The following is a 16,931-nucleotide window of genomic DNA, read 5'->3' on the forward strand; positions in this document are numbered from 1 at the left end:
TTTTTAAAAATTGTTTTTACTTTTCTATAAATACCTTCTCATTATCATCTACCTTACACCACAATTTCATATTTTCTCAACTACTTTCAATCAAATTCCTATCTTTCTCTCAAAGTTCAATCAAATTCCTATTTTCTCAACAACGGCATTGGATAAAAATCTTATCGAAATCTATCACCAATAATTGTCTTTTCGAACAATGACACGTGGCGTAACGAGAACGATTAAAAATCTTATCCGAAATTACAAATAAAAAATTATTCTGTATTATTTAAAAAATATATATATTATTGCCTATTGCCAGAGCTATTCAAGTGCAACGGTGGAGATGCAAAAGGCAGTTACTATTCATTAACGGCAGTTACTGTCCACAAGATGGATTGAATAGTGAATAGCCTGGGGGGAGGGCTTCCACGCTGGAGTTGCTCTTATAACTTTATCGAAATATTTAATTTAATTTAATTTTTTTATTTGTAACATTGTATATTTTTGGACTTATTGCTAGTTATTATGATGTGGAAGAAGTTTCTTTAGACGGAACCTAGAATAACTATAACTTATTACAATATAGAGTTTATTTCTATGGATTTGGATCCTCTCTTGAGCTAATGGAGAGGATCCTCCTGACCAATCATCTTGGGTCGTTGGAGTTTTATCCAACAGCTACAAACAGGAGGTTCCTTTAAAGTTATAATAATTATAACCATTAGATAAAAATTCAACGGCCTAAGATAATTGGTCAGGAGGATCCTCTCCATTAGCTCAGGAGAGGATCCAAATCACTTTATATTATAGGTCCAAGCTAGGACCGAAACCTTTTATGACTAGGTAGAGGCTTCTATTTAGAGTGATGGTTTACTAGGTAGAGGCTTCTATTTAGAGTGATGGTTTACCATCAGTAATGCTATTCTTACCATATTAATATACCACATTAGTGTACCACATTATGTGGCATCTGATGTGGTTGTCCACATCATCTAAATTAATCTTAATTTAATTTAAATTAAAAACCATTTAATAAACCAATAATATAAAAAAATCTAGAATTAAATGATGATTTTATCATACGAGGAATCTTCTTCTTCCTTTCTTCCTTCCCCGTTGCTTCTTCTCACGTTTCTTCTTCCATGCCATTTTTTTGTTTCAGCCCAAAATGACGGTTCTATGATTTCACATTTATTCTTCGCGAATGATTCTGTGTTGTTTTCTCATGCTACTAAAAGAGAAGCCCGATGAGTCTTAAGCGTACTAGACTGCTATTCTAGCACCTCTGGTCAGCTAGTCAATCTGGAAAAAAAAGCTCCCTTTTCTTTGATGCTGGCTTCTATAAAAAGGAAGATCGCTAAATGTTTGAATATCCAGACTCAGGAGAAGTTTTGGAAAATATATGGGGAAGAATTATGGGCTGAAACAAAAAAATGGCGTGGAAGAAGAAACGGGAGAAGAAGCAACGAGGAAGGAAGGAAGAAAGGAGAAGACTCCTCGTATGCCACAATCACCATTCAATTCCAGATTTTTTTTATTATTGGTATATTCAAAATTAGGTCCTAGGTTAGAATTCCATAAATAACTAGTTCACTATTAGTTATTACGCTTAAATAATAGGTATCAAGTTCGAACTAAATTATTATTCCCTTATTGTGTCATAATATCAAAAAGTAATAGTGGGTCGTTTGGTTGTGGTTCTGTAGAGACATTAGCCGCAGTGCATGAGATTATATACATATCCCGGATAACATCTTTCTTTCTTCACAGTGTGCAGTACATCATCCAATTCCAACCAAAAAGCAACCTCTGCAAATTACAAAACCAAATATCCATGCGTCCCTCCCTCATCCAACCATGTCAGGCAAAGGCCGTATGCTGAAGAACGTCAAGAAGTTCGCTGACTTTCAATACAAAATCTTCACAGAAAAATATGGCCAGCAGCTCATTGACATTTTCGAGTTCCCTGTCAAGCTTGTCCTCTCTCCTTTCACTCTTGCTTTCGACATTGCCGGCTCTGCTCAACGTGGCTTTGGCGTCCCCGAGTTGGTTTCCAAGCTATCTTACATGTCAATCTTTGTGAGCTCTTGTATCCACAAATATTATCACTTGGGATTTTTTCTGTCTCTGTAAAGTTTGATAATTTAGCTGCTTTTTAACTTTTTAGTGGAATTTTTTACTGGGTTCTGTGGGTTACTAGGTATCTGCATGGGTGTTTTTGGTGTTTTCCGAGTTTTCGGGTATAGAGACTGGATTTTGGTAGAAATTAACAGTTATTTTGGGAGGTTTGTGTCATTTGAAAAATTGGGTAGATGGGTTTTGTGTGAATTTTTGTGGCAGTGAATATATAATCAATTGGTGAATGGCAAGTTGAATTGCATTTGTAGTTTAGTCAAGTAGGTTATGAGGTGGTGCTACTATTCTTGGGAACTTGCATAATACTTAGTGGTGTATTCTGTTTGGGTTTTCTTCATGCTTCAGGCAGTTGCTACTTTAGGGACTTATGACATAGCATTAAAGATGGGAAAGAAGGTGATATGCCAAAGGTAATTTATCCGTTCAATTTTCACGGTGGTCCTTATCTTTAGTTATGTTTATATTCTATGCTTGGTATTACAGTGTCTAGCACTGTAATCGTTTGTAGTTGCACTATATATATCCATGTATATATGCATATATATATATATGTTTGTGTGTGTGTGTGTGTGTGTGTGTGTGTAGATTGATCATCTAACAGAAAACATGTTAAACTAAGTAGAAAATGAAACTTATATGTATTATTGTATAAGGGTGCTGCCTTTCTATTATTTTGTAGTGTACTACTTTTGTTGTGCTAATTACCATTCTCTATCATTCAGAATTAATTTGCACACAATAATGTAGAACGTTTTATGTGTAAATTTTTAAACCATGGTCCTAATGATAGTTGCTCTCTAAGCTGCCAAATCAGGTGTAAAAGAATCTTAGTGGTGAATTTTTCCTTCGTGAACTTGATGACATTACTAGATTCATAGTTTATTGAAGTTAGATGATTTCTTAACTGCACTCTTGAAGTGCAGGAACTGTGGAACCTGCAACGGTTGGCAGGCATTGTGGTGTACCATGTGCAGAGGATCAGGGAGGGTGCAATACCAAGTGAAGAATTACACCCTAAGAAGGTAGACTTTCCTTCATTTGGATTTTGACCTCTATGTCTGGAAAACAATTAACTCTATGAGTTATAATGTGCTCCTATTTGTTACAAAGTGAAAAGATATTTAAGCAAAAATGGAGCTGTAGGATGCATGATTCAACAACTATTATTCTTGAAGTTTTAACTTGCCAAATATATGTTGGAAAAAATTGTAAGTTGTGCTATAATTTTGAATAACATATGTCTATTGAGTCCCAGAATGGGCTAGAAAATCTCCAGTCTGTTGCCAAAATCTGTGATATGAACCTGATAAGAAGATTTGACTGCTCCTTATGGGTCTCATAGTATACTCCTTCAAAACCAAACTATGGTTGTCATTCTAAAAATGGGAGTCCATTTGAATGCTGGAATTTATTATATTTCTAGGCAATATTTCTTAAAAAGCCTCTTCTGTTTGACTAAAAGTGGGCGTTAATAGCATTTCAGAAACAAATTAACATGTTGCAATATGATTTTTGAAACAATATAAGCTCTGCTTCACTCTTTCTCCTTGTAACCATAGTTTCAGACAATCGAGGTTGGTAGTTAATGCTGGATTAGTTGAACATTTTATTTTTATCTTTTGTTTGTAGTAGGTTTTCATGGTGGCCATGGTTTTGGGGAGAGAAACGAGGATGGGGAAGCTATCTTGGATTTTGCAATGGCATATGATCTCTTCTTAGCCAACACCTTCTTTAAGAAGAGAGAAGAACATGTGATCACCTACAAGAGTGGGTCGTCAAAAACACAAATAGATTTTCTTCTAATGAGGAAAGGGGATCGTATAACTTGTAAGGATTGCAAAGTTATACCAGGAGAGAGCGTGGCTAATCAACATCGCTTGTTGGTGATGGATGTACATATCAAAAGAGTAAGACAAAAGAACAAGACTTGGAAGTGCCCAAGAACTAGATGGTGGAATCTAAAAGAAGAAAAACAAGCCATTTTTAAAGAGAAGGTAATCACCCAATGTGTGTGGGATAGAGAGGGGGAAGCTAGCCAAATGTGGGATTCCATGGCTAGTTGTATCCGAAAAGTAGCAAAAGAGGTATTAGGAGAGTCCAAGGACTTTGCCCCACACCAAAAGGAATCTTGGTGGTGGAATGAGGAGGTACAAACAAAGGTGAAGGCTAAGAAGGAATGTTGTAAAGCCTTATACAAGGAGAGGACCGATGAAAATGGTGAAAGGTATAGAAAAGCGAAGCAAGAGGCGAAGAAAGCTGTCAGAGAAGCTAAGTTAGCGGCTTACGACGATATGTATAAACGACTAGATACCAAAGAAGGAGAGTTGGATATCTATAAACTAGCTAGAGCAAGGGAAAAGAAGACAAGGGACCTAAACCAAGTGAGGTGCATCAAGGATGAGGATGGAAAGGTTCTTGCTACAGAGAACGCGGTTAAAGACAGATGGAGAGGTTATTTTCATAATCTTTTCAATGAAGGACATGAAAGGAGTGCTTCTTTAGGGGAGTTGAGTAACTCAGAAGAGTGTAGAAACTACTCCTTTTATCGTCGAATCCGGAAGGAAGAAGTGGTTGTAGCTTTGAAGAAGATGAAGCATAGAAAAGCAATAGGCCCAGACGATATACCAATCGAAGTGTGGAAAGTTTTGGGAGAGACAGGTATAACATGGCTCACTGACCTTTTCAATAGGATTTTGAAAACGAAGAAGATGCCAAATGAGTGGCGAACGAGCACTTTGGTGCCTATCTACAAGAATAAGGGCGACGTACAAAATTGCATGAACTATAGGGGTATTAAGCTAATGAGTCATACAATGAAGCTCTGGGAGAGAGTCATTGAGCATAGATTGAGGCAAGAGACACGGGTTTCGGACAACCAATTCGGGTTCATGCCAGGGCGCTCAACCATGGAGGCAATCTATCTCTTACGAAGATTGATGGAAAGATATAGAGATGGGAAAAAGGATTTACACATGGTCTTTATAGATTTGGAAAAAGCGTATGATAGGGTCCCAAGAGACATTCTTTGGAGGATTTTAGAGAAGAAAGGAGTACGAGTAGCATATATCCAAGCTATAAAGGATATGTATGAAGGAGCAAAGACTGCCGTAAGAACTCATGAAGGACAAACCGAAAGCTTTCCCATAACTGTAGGATTACATCAAGGCTCATCCTTAAGTCCTTACCTTTTTGCGTTGGTAATGGATGAGTTAACAGGACATATTCAAGATGATATTCCTTGGTGTATGCTTTTCGCAGACGATATAGTGTTGATAGATGAAACTCAGGAAGGGGTAAATGCAAAGCTTAACCTTTGGAGAGAAGTGTTGGAATCTAAAGGTCTTCGCCTAAGCCGATCAAAGACAGAATATATGAAGTGCAAGTTCAGTGCAAATGGAGGCCAAAACGAGTTAGGGGTGAGGATCGGAGATCATGAAATACCAAAGAGCGACCGTTTTCGTTACCTAGGATCTATCTTGCAAAAGAACGGAGAATTAGATGGAGATCTCAACCATAGAATACAAGCTGGATGGATGAAGTGGAAGAGTGCATCCGGCGTGTTGTGTGACCGCCGTATGCCACTGAAGCTCAAGGGAAAATTTTATAGGACGGCAATAAGGCCGGCGATGCTGTATGGCACAGAATGTTGGGCGGTGAAACATCAACACGTACACAAAATGGGTGTAGCGGAGATGAGGATGCTTCGTTGGATGTGTGGGCACACGAGAAAGGATAAGATTAGGAATGAGGATATCCGGGGTAAAGTAGGAGTAGCCGAAATTGAAGGAAAGATGAGAGAAAATCGGTTACGGTGGTTTGGACATGTGCAAAGAAGGCCTACTGACGCTCCGATTAGAAGATGCGACTATGGGACAGAGGTTCAGGGCCGAAGGGGTAGAGGAAGACCTAGGAAAACTTTGGAAGAGACTCTAAGAAAAGACTTAGAGTACTTGGATCTAACGAAGTACATGACACAGGATCGAGCACAATGGCGTTCTAAGATTCATATAGCCGATCCCACTCAGTGACTTGGATTTTCCAAGTCTCCAACCAAGAAGTTTTCCTCACTCGGGAAATTAAGGGAACACTACCCCAACCTACATGCTCCACTCAGAAAGCTTCAACATACAAGCTTCAACAAAAGAAAATTCAAAGAACTTAGCGAAGAAGGCTTTGGTGTATTTAACACAATACGTTGAAATGAAGGAAAGCTTATTTATTGATATCCCCGATAAGCTACAAATATGTACATATACATGAGTCAAAATAAACACACAAGAGGGAGCCTTCACAAAGGTTGCTTAGGAGAAGTCTCAGCAGTCGGTAGAGCCCCAGAAAGAGAAGGCACCGGAGGGGGATCATTTGGAGCCTCAGTACTGGACAGAACCCTAGGAGGAGGAGGCATCAGAGGTTGATCATTTGGAGCTTCATTACGCGGTACAGCCCCAGAAGACGAAGGCAATAAATGCCTTTGGAACAAACCCACAAATCTCTGATGATCAAGTAAAACCTGACCATCAGTTTCCTTCATCTGGTCAAGCTTCCTCTTCATGTTTGTAGCATAGTCATGTGCGAGCCGGTGCAACTGTTTATTCTCATGCTTGAGCCCTCTAATCTCCTGTTTGAGACTCATCACTTCAGCCGCCAATGATTCAACTTGTCGGGTTCGAGCAAATAGGCGTTGGGCCATATTAGACACAGAACCTGCACACTGAACACTGAGAGCCAGCGAATCCTTAACAGCTAACTCATCAGACCGTTTGGAAAGTAGTCTGTTATCTTTGGGAGTGAGAAGGTTCCTGGCCACCACCGCAGCGGTCATATCATTCTTCATCACGGAATCCCCAACGGTAAGAGGACCAGTTGGGGAGACGAAGGATGGGCGCCATATGTTGTCTGGAGAAGGCGGGGCTGCCTCTTCAACAAGGTTCAAGTCAAAACGACGGTCGGAGGGGCCAGACATTTTCAAAGGTGTTGAAGAGAGAAGAGGTCGAACAAATCAAGATATTAGAAGTGCAAGAATGAAGCTTCTACTGGTGGAGATTCAAGTGTGCTTTGGAACTTAATGCCAGCCTCTATAAAAATCTGCACTCGACGGAGCTTCAGAAATCAAAGAGGCGCCTGCTCAGAAATCGAAGAGGCGTTTGCTTTCTCAAAAGTTGGGCTGCTTAGAGATCACGAGGGTTGATCTCAGAAATCGAAGAGCCGTTTGCTTTCTCAAAAGTTGGGCTGCTCAAAGACCACGAAGGCCGATCTCAGAAATCGAAGAGGCGCTCGCTTTCTCAAAAGCTGGGCTCCCTAGAGACCACGAGGGCCGATCTCAGAAATCGAAGAGGCACCTACTTTTCCAGCCTTGTCAGCACCTGTCACACGCACACTCAGCTTTGCGGAAATTATGGGCATTCTGTCAAAGACTTCTGGGGAAGTAGAAAACACATGAATCTTACTGTTCAATCACCCACTTCCCACACGCAACAATAGCTCATGGGTACCACAGATAACTTTGCCAAAGTTCTCTGCCAAAGTTGAGCACGTGAAGCTTGCAGCTCCCACTACATCGCTCTGACCAAGAAGGGTAAAAGAATAGCAAAGAAACAGCACTAACAAAGTTTAGACCCATAAATTTTGAAGGTCTAGCTACCATATTATTACCCACAAGGGTAAAGGAACAGTACCACTGCTGGATAATTGGAAAGTCCATGTATGTCAACCTTTGTGCTTCGTGGCAAGGTAGACTAGCAAACATGCCCAACCTTTACTCACATTCGAGAAAACACTCCCAATAAGATTGCTTGCTCCAAAATCGAAGAGGCACCGTCCTCCGAATCTAAAGAGCCAGACTCCTAACATGACTACTTTCTTAAAAATCGAAGAGCGGGTAAAGGAACAGTACCATTGCTGGATAATTGGAAAGTCCCTGTGTGTCAACCTCTGTGCTTCGTGGCAAGGTAGACTAGCAAACATGCCCAACCTTTACTCACATTCGAGAAAACACTCCCAACAAGATTGCTTGCTCCAAAATCGAAGAGGCACCACCCTCCGAATCTCGAGAGCCACTCTCCCAACATGATTACTTTCTCAAAAATCGAAGAGACACTGCTCCCCGAATCTCGAGAGCCAGACCCCCAGCATGATTGCTTTCTCAAAAATCGGTGAGGCATCGTTCTCCGAATCAATCGAAGAGGCGCTCGCTTTCTCAAAAGCTGGGCTGCTCAGAGACCACGAGGGCCGATCTCAGAAATCGAAGAGGCACCTACTTTTCTAGCCTTGTCAGCACCTGTCACACGCACACTCAGCTTTGCAGAAATTATGGGCATTTTGTCGAAGACTTCTGGTGAAGTAGAAAGCACATGAATCTTACTGTTCAATCACCCACTTCCCACACGCAACAATAACTCATGGGTACCACAGATCACTTTGCCAAAGTTCTCTGCCAAAGTTGAGCACGTGAAGCTTGCAGCTCCCACTACATCGCTCTGACCAAGAAAGGTAAAAGAATAGCAAAGAAACAGCACTAACAAAGTTTAGACACATAAATTTTGAAGGTCTAGCTACCATATTATTACCCACAAGGGTAAAGGAACAGTACCACTGCTGGATAATTGGAAAGTCCCTGTGTGTCAACCTCTGTGCTTCGTGGCAAGGTAGACTAGCAAACATGCCCAACCTTTACTCACATTCGAGAAAACAGTCCCAACAAGATTGCTTGCTCCAAAATCGAAGAGGCACCGTCTTCCGAATCTCGAGAGCCAGACTCCCAACATGACTACTTTCTCAAAATCGAAGAGAGGGTAAAGGAACAGTACCATTGCTGGATAATTGGAAAGTCCCTGTGTGTCAACCTTTGTGCTTCGTGGCAAGGTAGACTAGCAAACATGTCCAACCTTTACTCACATTCGAGACAACACTCCCAACAAGATTGCTTGCTCCAAAATCGAAGAGGCACCGCCTTCCGAATCTCGAGAGCCAGACTCCCAACATGATTACTTCCTCAAAAATCGAAGAGACACTGCTCTCCGAATCTCGAGAGTCAGACCCCCAGCATGATTGCTTTCTCAAAAATCGAAGAGGCATCGTTCTCCGAATCTCGAGAGCCAGATACCACAGACCACTTTTTCAAAGTGCTCTGACAGAGTTAAAACATGTGAAACTGGCAGCTCCCACTACCGTGCTATGACCAAGCAGGGTAAAGGAATAGCATTACTACTTGTTGTTAGGGAGACTCCTATATATGTCGACCTCCATCCCCAACGGACAGGCAGACCTGCAAAAATGCTCAACCCTTCATCATATCTGAGAGGGCACTCCCAACAAAGCCTTTCGAAATATTCAGCTTTCTTTCCCCCCGATAATACCTCTGCAAACAAGCTATACTAGAGCAAGAATATCTCATATCATCAGGGTTAAAAGCAAGAGTATCCCATATCATGCTTTTTCCCTGTTTTTTCTTTTGGCCTTGTTTTTACCTGCAAGACAAGGAGAAAGAGAGCAATCAGTCAGTACTTGGAATCAAGCTTCCAGCCAGGAACTGACTGCCTGGAACCCCTTACCTGATTACTTACCTGGCATTGCTCTCGAGTACTCATCTTCATCATCTTATGTTTCCAGGGAAGATTCCGCATCTGCTTGAGGAACAGATAGGGCAAGTGCGAAGGATACAAGGAAGCATGTGGAGACAAGCGTAACAGCACACGTGCCGATACATCCATTACTCTGTCAAAAGCAAAAGTATCCCATATCAGCAGGGTGGAACGTACTCTAGATTTGATGGACTTGTTTTGACCCTCAAATTCTTCAGTCGGCCTTATACTCTGGAGGAAACCAGAAAACCCTCCAGCTCAGTTCAAGAATAAGCCTGTGGAAAGTTACTTCTTCAAAAGCAAAAGTATCTCATATCATCTCTTCTCATTTTTCTTCTCTTTATCCTTCATGCTGCTGCAAGATGGGGAGAAGGTGAACAATCAGTCGGAGCTCTGATTGCTTACCTTGTCTGTCACCTCTTTCAGCAGACCCCCTAGCTCGGCGACTTGGGGGACTCCTACTACATGGTTTGTATCGCGCTTGACCAAGCCTGAAACTACAAGTAAGCTTCAAGTGAAATTGATACATTACCTTGTGCATCTCCACCAGTTAAAGATACCACCCCTGGATGGAGGAAGAGTACTTCCAGAGAAGATGCCACATCTACCTATGAGACAGATAAGGCAAGTCAAGACGACACCACACTCCGATACTTAGAAGTTTCGTGATTACGCGATCATTATCCCACAATATTTCCTAATGTCATTTGTACTAAATCATTCACTCGTACTCACTAAAGGAGAGCTTGAACCTATGTACTTGTGTAAACCCTTCACAATTAATGAGAACTCTTCTATTCCGTGGGCGTAGCCAATCTGGGTGAACCACGTACATCTTGTGTTTGCTTTCCTATCTCTATCCATTTATATACTTATCCACACTAATGACCGGAGCAATCTAGCGAAGATCACAAAAAGCGACCGTTTTCGTTACCTAGGATCTATCTTGCAAGAGAACGGAGAATTAGATGGAGATCTCAACCATAGAATACGAGCTAGATGGAAAGAGTGCATCCGGCGTGTTGTGTGACCGTCGTAGGCCACTGAAGCTCAAGGGAAAATTTTATAGGACGGCAATAAGGCCAGCGATGTTGTATGGCAGAGAATGTTGGGTGGTGAAGCATCAACACGTACACAAAATGGGTGTAGCGGAGATGAGGATGCTTCGTGGGATGTGTGGGCACACGAGAAAGGATAAGATTGGGAATGAGGATATCCGAGGTAAAGTAGGAGTAGCCGAAATTGTAGGAAAGATGAGAGAAAATCGGCTCTGGTGATTTGGACATGTGCAAAGAAGGCCGACTGACGCTCCGGTTCGAAGATGTGACTACGGGACAGAGGTTCAGGGCCGAAGGGGTAGAGGAAGACCTAGGAAAACTTTGGAAGAGACTCTAAGAAAAGACTTAGAGTACTTGGATCTAACGGAGGGCATGACACAAAATCGAGCGCAATGGCGTTCTAGGATTCATATAGCCGACCCCACTTAGTGGGAAAAGGCTTTGTTGTTGTTGTTGTTGTTTGTAGTATGTTTCGTCTATTTAATGGTTATTGTTTATAAATATTATCATGCAGTGAGTCCTTTATTCAACCACCAATATGATATCATCTTCATGCATTTTATTTCTCTGTGATCTTTATGCAGTGGAGAGAAAGCAACAGCTGAATGTGTTGCAGATGCCAGTGCTGATAATCGGGCTGAGTTGGTTCACCTTCCATCCTCCATAAATCTTGATGCGCCATTGCCATCTAAAGAGTGCCCAACCTGTGATGGCACGGTAAACCCTTTGGCCCCAAGTAAAGTTGACTTATTTACATATATTTACCACTATATCAAACTCATGATGAAATATATACTGTATTGCAGGGTGTGATGGGCTGTACGGAGTGCAAGGACAAATTACAAGTCAGAATCTCTGCAGATGATGTGAGCTATTTTTGGTTTTATATAGTGTGAAATTATATTATTTTATGTCTTAGCTTGATCTAAAACTCTGAATGTTCCAACTTGATCTTTACTTTCACTGTGATGCATAATTCAACACTAATGTGTGAACTTGCCTCAGAAATCGATAGTTCCAATTACTCGTAGAGTTCTCAGTATATTGGTTAATTTAGTGTTGTCATATTTGGAGTTGCTTTAATATGTTTCAGAAGGGCAGTGTGTTATTTCAAGCAAACCTGTGTCAATCATTCAAAAGGAATTGGTTTACCACGATGATACAAATCATACAATCCATATCCATTTAACTTGTTAAGAATCAAAAAACTCTAGCCATGTTACTTTGTTTTATTTATCTTTTCAAAGTTAGTTTGTGGCATTATATAATCATGTTCTCGTATTTCATGAATTCATTCTTAATGATGCTTCCATCCTCATAGGTCCATTTTATTTTTCCTCGCAGATCATGGAGCCTCCATGGAAAGCCTACAATGTTTTGAGGAAGATGGACTACCCTTATGAGGCTAGTATCAATTTTTTCCTATGCCATCTCCTATTACTTTTAGTGGGAAAATATTTGTTTTGACGAGTGTAATTACTAGCAAGAGAAATTTATAACAAGCTCCCATCTAAGTTTATGACGCCATGAAGCGATTTTCCTCCCACCACTCCTCTCTCTGAAAGACCAAGACTTAGGGCATACGTTCTTGGAAACACAAGGGACTTTTGCCTTCTGCAGTCTTCCCTAATTCAACAAATGAGGCCCCGGATGAACACAATATGAACTCATGTATTTTCAACATTCGAGACACGGTTTGATTATTAAACTACGCTATCTCATTTCTTCAATTCTTTTTGGCTGCTAAAGGATACTAGGAATGTCTTTTTTAATCTGAACACAGTTAATAGGGTCAAACTTTTTTCAAATATAGGCACTCTGGCTGCAGCGATAAAAGCTTCTCTTATAGTTTAGTCTGCTGAAAGAGTCAAATTTGGTGACTGTTGTGGGCATGCCCTTGCTAGACAAGATGCCTTGTGTCTGAAGATAGTCAGTCTCGCATTGGATCTTTAAACTTTTGAATGATAATGATTTCGTTGTCAAGGAACTATCAAGGAATTAGAGCTCCATATTATCAAGCATTATAATAAGAGTCTTCAGATAGGGCATTCATTTTTGTTGTTTGGTCAGTTGCTCAAGGCTAATCATAATAACATACATAAAACCACAAACTAACGTTCTTGTTAATTGTTTCAGCATATAGTTCACAGCATGAAAGATCCCAGCATTGCTGCATTTTGGCTGTTTACCTTGCCTCAGGTTGTGGGGGCATTCGACTTCGATGATGATGTCAAGAAAAAATTTTGGTGGCAATACAAGGTTTACAATTTATAAATACTGTATCAAAAGTTATACAAAGCCTTACATTTATGTTGTTTCTTATCATATTGTGACGGCAACATCCCAATGTATTGTACTTTAAAGATATTAATTAGAACAATATAAGAGAAATGTGAGCTTTACCTTGGTTACCTTAGTCTAATTATCTTTTCATCTATTTCCTTGTTACTTTGTTATTCTTGGTTTAGGAATCTATGCGGTATGATCAACTTCGTGATGTGGTGGCCAAGCGAAAACCTGGCTGGGAGCAGTTGCAGGAAGTAAGAAAATTTCTGTGCATAATAACCACTTCTGTGGAACATTCAGCTAACGAGCTTGGTTTTTTCGTTTTTGTATTGTTGGTTGAAAAAATCCACTTCATCTCTCGAAATTTATAGGAAACAAATTTAAGGCTCCTCTATTGGCCTTTTGGTCTCTCTTTAACAACTCTTTCTTTTCTTATTTTTAGAAGAAAAAAAACCTTAATGTAAGCTTCAGCTCTTAATGTCGTATAACAGTGATTATCTTAGTTCCATGATTCCATCTGCTTCATAACATATCCATTTGTTCAAAAACTGGTTTCATATGCTGATAATTGAACTCTGATACATTTTTAAGAGTGCATTGTTTCTGCAATTTTCTGTAATGTGTTTCTTGAGAAAGATATTTGATATGAATTTGCTCATCATTGATAGGCCTTGATCTCTATAGATCCTGCTCGAGCCAAGGAAGATCCTGTTATTGTGAAAAATATCCCTTGCTATAAAGCAAAGAAAGCCCTTGAAACGGATGTCATGAAACTTGATCCTCCACCAAGGCCACAAAATTGGGGTGTAAGCAATCTATCTTCAACCTATATATTAGTTTCAAGTATTGATTGTACCAGTCAGTAAAAGGAAGATGCTCACCGTACTTTGGATAATTATGAACTAACGGTAGAGCATTGGCAGGAACTGGACCTTCCGTTGAATGCATCTTCTTGGAGCAAAAACCCTGAAAAATTCTATGAAATGACTGTTCTTCTAAATGCTCAAAGAGAATTAGCTGACAAAATTTTGGATGCACAGTGGGAGACTATGGCGTCAAGAAAGGGTTAGTAACTTAATAACGTTCTGTAACTAAAAAAATGAACAGCCTGCTTTGCCCTTTCTGTTTCTTAATGAGTTTGGTAAATCTATAGGAATTGAAGCAAATAGAATAGATTAATATAACAATCTCATAGACTAAAATTTTATATGAGGCACACAACTATGAGGGCCATCTTTTCCTTTGATCATTTTTAGCCATGAACCATTATTTTTCAGTCCAATGAGATTATATATCCAATTTGATGGTCAGTTGAATGAGATGTTGGAGGAGAAGGTACGGCCGTACATGAAGAATATTGACAGTGGGACCCTCTCCCAGCCTATTATATTACAATCACAAGATCAGAATCAGAAGGTTTTACAACTTATCCCTTTTCACTCTTTTATTAGCTCTTGGTGAGCATTGATTCTGAGTGTAAATTACAAAAATGCTTATTTGATGAACCCTAGTATACTTTTATCCAAGCAAGAAGGGAGAAAGAATCCTAATGTCCTACCACTCAGATATTCTTTCCAGAATATTTCCACTTTCCCTATTTTTCATCAGCTTATGGTGCTCAACTTCTTGCTATTTCAGTACTGACTCGTCATCTTTAAGATATTTGGTCCCTAAACGAAGCATGCTTGTGTTTTAATGCATCATAGCGATTGATTTTGTGTCGTATAATTTCCTTCCATTCCACTTAGCTACAATCCGACTCTCAAATAAACATCAAGTTAGACTTTAGATTGTATTAGAAGTGTTCAAAATCAAATTGACTGTGACATGTAGTAGTGGAATCGTATACAAAGTTTAACAAAGTCTTGCGTGTCCAAACTTTGTGTTATTTGGACGATGCTTTCCGTGTCTTGTAATGCTTGATTTAGGCTTCTCTTCATTATTGAACATCCATTAGATAGCTCCATTTAGAACTTTATGGTTCGGCAGTCTGTTTAAATATTGTTGAAAAGCTGTTTTGCCTCTCAACTAATCACAGTACTATCAAGTCCGTTGATATCCCAACTGTAAAATGAAAGGTCTAACATTTTGCTGGAATCCTACTTGGGTTTCCATACAAATTGAAGAAAGTACTTTCTACATATTAGCTTTTGTCAACCTTAGTTCACGGGTGGTGAACCTTAGGACCACATGTTTCACTTTCAACACATTGTTTTCATGCTGCATTGGTTTTGATCTATGAAAAACTAGCTAGTTTTTAAAATTGAGGTTTCACCTTATGCCGATGCATACATTTATGTATCCGACAATGCTGTAACTCTGTCTCATGCTTTGCAGAGGACCCGACAACGGAGATGGTGGTTCTTTTGATGATATTTCAGCCATTTTTGTACCCAGAAAGCACCACAGATTGTATGATTTTGTGGCTACACTGCCCTCCTCATTAGTTTATTTCCCTTATAACTCTCAGCTTAATCTCTTCCTATTTTGAGGCTATTGGCAGATCGATTGATGTAAATGTGGAGCAAATGACTAGCGTAGCCTGTTGTCGGATTGACGGTGCATCCCGAAATTTATAAGCCTTTTATCTATGATGAGCAAAGTTCAGTGTATTTGTTTTCTTTTATCCACTATTGTCTATGAAATTGAACTCGAGACCTCATTGGAGATTGAGTGTCACTTAGACCAAATGATCATTGACGAATGTTGAATTCTTACTCTCCTTACATATTTGAATAAATGGAAACAAAAGACTAAATACAAGAATGAACCTGTTTTAGGAGAAATTCTAGCATATGAACATCTCACACAAGAAGGAGCCTTTTGTACGTGCATCCCACCATGCAGGCCCACATTTTGTTTGTGAGGTGCTGCATACGGGTTCTCGTATGCAAGAGTTTTCTCTTTGCTGTATGAGAGCAACTTCCATATATTAGTATACTATGACGTTTCTTCTTAATAACACATTACTATATGTTAATTTCTATCCCCATAACATTGTATCATTGATAAGAAATTTCACAGTGACAGTGTATCCATGCACGACTGGATAAACATGTTGTATGATTAAGCATTTTCTCGTTTCTTCGTCGCTTTCTGGTAATTATCAAGAGCATAACAAGTCACTATATCCACGTGTAACATCTCACATCGACCAACGGAGAGGGGGGTGATGTGTCTTATATGTACATACCCACCTCCATATAACACAAGGTCTTTTGGGAACTCACTGGATTCCATCGGAACTCCGAACTTAAAAGAGTTTGGGTTAGAGCAATTCCAAGATGGGTGACCCACTGGGAAGTTGCTCATGAGTTCCCAGAAACAAAACCGTGAGGGAATGGTAAGCCCAAAGCGGACAATATCGTGCTACGGCGGAGGATGTCGGGCCCCCACATCGACCAACGGAAAATGGGTGATGTGCTTTATATGCACATTCTCACCTCTATACAGCACGAGGCATTTTGGGAACTCATTAGCTTTGGATTCCATCAGAACTCCGAAGTTAAGAGAGTTCGGGCGAGAGCATTCCCAAGATAGGTGACCCACTGGGAAGTTGCTCGTGAGTTCCCAGAAACAAAACCGTGAAGGCGTGACCGGGGCCCAAAGCGAACAATCCTTATATGTACATTCTCACATCTATACAGCACGAGGCATTTTGGGAACTCATTAGCTTCGGATTCCATCAGAACTCCGAAGTTAAGAGAGTTCGGGCGAGAGCATTCCCAGAATAGGTGACCCACTGGGAAGTTGCTCGTGAGTTCCCAGAAACAAAACTGTGAAGGTGTGACCGGGGCCCAAAGCGAACAATATCGTGCTATGATGGAGTCGAGATTGGGATGTGACAGAATGGTATCAGAGTCATTATGCCATTCAGTGCGAGGGT

General features: G+C 40.2%; 1 pseudogene; it reads left to right on the forward strand.

Moving 5' to 3' along the window:
* Positions 1-1,605: 1,605 nt before the first annotated feature.
* On the forward strand, positions 1,606-15,831 carry LOC126615688 (uncharacterized; annotated as a pseudogene).
* Positions 15,832-16,931: the final 1,100 nt, after the last annotated feature.

The sequence above is a fragment of the Malus sylvestris genome, chromosome 3 (genome assembly GCF_916048215.2).
Source record: "Malus sylvestris chromosome 3, drMalSylv7.2, whole genome shotgun sequence".
NCBI lineage: Eukaryota > Viridiplantae > Streptophyta > Magnoliopsida > Rosales > Rosaceae > Malus > Malus sylvestris.